Genomic DNA, 3,208 nt, shown 5'->3' on the forward strand with positions numbered 1-3,208 from the left:
ACAGACTTCCCACTGAGGTGCCTTGATACAGCACTCTGGGAACAGCCAATTCGTTCAGCAATTTCTTTCTGTGTCTTACCCTCTTGCTTGAGGGTGTCAATGATGGCCTTCTGGACAACAGTCAGGTCGGCAGTCTTACCCATGATTGCGGTTTTGAGTAATGAACAAGGCTGGGAGTTTTTAAAAGCCTCAGGAATCTTTTGCAAGTGTTTAGAGTTACGTCGTTGATTCAGATGGTTAGGTTAATAGCTTGTTTAGAGAACCTTTTCATGATATGCTAATTTTTTGGGACAGGCATTTTGAGTTTTCATGAGCTGTATGCCATAATCATCAGTATTAAAACAATTAAAGACCTGAAATATTTCAGTTGGTGTACAATGAATCTGAAATTTATGAGTTTCATTTTTATCATTACATTATGGAAAATAATGACCTTTATCACAATATGCTAATTTCTTGAGAAGGACCTGTACATGTGTGTTTATGTGGTGTGTAAGTGTTTATGTTTTCTCCACACACGGTTTTCATTATCTCGGACTCCGAGGCCTTGAAGCAGGACATGCCAAGACATGCTCATTTTTAGGAGTAGGCTGAACTCCGCACATCGGCTTCCTTGACAGGAGCTATAAAAAGCTCAGTCTTCCAACAATGGATCGAGCTAACGATCTATTTTTAGGCTGATGGTCCTCCTTTTACATGTGAACAGCTAGTTTGAATGTCAACAACAAGCTGGTTGACCCACTATGAGAAGGTGCTACTAGAGGACTGAGCTTTTTATAGCTCCTCAGACCGACAAAATATTTTTGATTAAAGATGAAACATTTCAACAACTTTTTTTTTTTTTATCCATCCAGAGGACTCGACTGAACTTTTTTTTTTTTTTTACATTTTCCTACCTGAATTATTGGGCATGCATCAGAATACTCTTAATAAATCTTAATCCTAATTTATACAAATTATATAAACATAAAAAAGAATTGCATAAAGTGTTCACACACTACACCTTCAAATAAAAAAGCAATGAAGGGCTGAGCCCTTTAAAGCAGGGGTCTCAAATTGATCTGTGAAAGGGCAGAGTGGCTGCAGGTTTTTGTCCCAACCATGTGGTAGTAAATCTGATTAGGAACATTCAATCAACTAAACCAGGGGTCTGCAACCTTTACGATCAAAATAGACATTTTTACACCTTTGTTTACTACAATAAACATGTCCAGAACTGCAACAACCTGCTACAACTGTGGTTATCAACTGGTGGCCCGTGAGCCACTTTAGGTTTTCTGGAGGGGGGTTTTATGGCCAGTAAGGGTGACATTATAAAGCAAACAAATATCTAATGCTTTTTAACATTTAAAGTAAAAAAGACCAGATTATTTTAAAGAAGGAGGGAAAAAAAACAGTTTTTACCATCTTTTTTTAATTAAAAAAAAAAATCTATAAATTATGCACAGTTCTTCATATAAAGAAATAAAGCATCAAGTTAAAGTATGTTTCTCCTTGTACTCGCACCAATGTTCTCATATTTGCAAAATAAATGACAGGAAAACTGTTTGAACTCATCCTTTTTTGTTGTTTGTATAACTAATAAAATTCAGTTTTATGCTAGTTTCGGTCAAAGCTTGAAAGAGCCGCTGCAGAGGAACCAAAGAGCCGCATGTGGCTCCAGAGCCACAGGTTGCAGACCCCTGAACTAAACTGTCTTCATACAGCCATTTCAGATGTCCACTGTAAAGACGCTCTTATCTGCTGTGCTGTATTGCTCGATGTATCACAACTGTATCTTGTCCTTTATCTGTATCTGCTTGGCTTCTGGATCTGCTTGCCTTTTGGTATCAACAAGTACAGAATGAACTAAGTCAGAGAATGTATTTGAGTTTTTGTGTACGGGACATGAACTAAAACAAGAAGCTGCTGGTGGGTGTCCCACCTGATGACAAGATCACCGGTAAACTGGAACAGCAGAAGAAAATAAAACAACTCCATAAAAGGACTTCCAGGAAATGAAGACATCAGTTTGAACTAGTTTAGACAAAGAACTGTAAGAATGTTGTGACATGTCTCTGGGTGGAGCTTTAGTGTTTAAATACATAAGAACCTGAAAGCTCCGGTCAGACGTGTCTTGGATTTTGCTGCATCTTTGTTGGTTTGGGGTAAGCTGAAAGCTTTAATAAATGTTGGTAATACTTTTTAACTTTAATCTCTCTGATTATTGTGTCTTTTCTCCATGTATCTCCTCTGAAAAGTCTTAATTGTTGTGTTGATTTTCCTCGACACTACTTAATTGGAGCAAAAATCTGCAGCCACAGCAGCCCTTTCATGGATCAGTTTGAGACCACTGCTTTAAAGTAATTATCACGGTGTTAATCTTGTCATTCTATAATATATCTTATGAATAAGCATGGGGCTAACAAGCTCCTAGCCACACAAGCAACAAACACTGCTGCTCATGTTATTTAGCATCCAAGCAAACGCATGACCAAGACGACACTGTGTTAACAAGCATGTTGCCAATTCATGCTAAATTATAATAATTTAATTGTGTTTACTTGTTAGCGGTACAGTTGAACAAGAAGCTAGTTAAGGTTACATAAAATTTCACTAACCTAAATTAATTTCACAAGCAAAAGTCAGGTAGCATTTAGCAACTTCACTTCTACGTGTTTTTTCAGCTTTGATGGCGAATTTTTGAAAGACAGGAGTTCATGGTTTCGGGGGAGGCAAAGTTGACACCGGAAACTCAGCGAGTTGTTTTTTGAACCGGTTAACTCAAAGAAAGTTTTTAAATGAGGCCATGGGTGGCACTTATCTTCCTGCTGACTCTCTGAGGTGGAATCCATTTTGAGTGTGTTAGAGCGAGTGTTTTTTTTTTTTTTTTTTTGCATTAGACCCAGGTGCTGCCGGAGCACACAGGTCGCATACGTCACTGACCCAGCTCTTTCTGAAGGTGGGTCTAATGTTACCTGCCTACTTTGGTTGGTTCAGTGGACCAATTCCCCTCTCACCATTGGTTACTTTCAAACTAATGAACAAATCAAAGAAACGCAATGAGACGTGAATGTAACTTGTAATGAAACGCATTATAGAAATGTAGTGTAGTAGAAAGTACAGACACTTAATGGAAAATGTAGTGAAGTAAAAGTCGAAAGTACCCATGTTTAACTCTACTTAAGTAAAGTACAGATACATGAAAAATGTACTTAAGTACAGTAAC

General features: G+C 37.8%; 1 protein-coding gene across 1 annotated transcript in view; it reads left to right on the plus strand.

Annotated features, from left to right (window-relative positions):
- Positions 1 to 3,208, plus strand: part of caprin2 (caprin family member 2) — an 80,594-nt gene that overhangs the window by 75,752 nt on the left and 1,634 nt on the right. The window lies entirely within an intron of this gene.

Source organism: Nematolebias whitei, chromosome 22 (genome assembly GCF_014905685.2).
Source record: "Nematolebias whitei isolate Nwh7 chromosome 22, NemWhi1, whole genome shotgun sequence".
Taxonomy (NCBI): domain Eukaryota; kingdom Metazoa; phylum Chordata; class Actinopteri; order Cyprinodontiformes; family Rivulidae; genus Nematolebias; species Nematolebias whitei.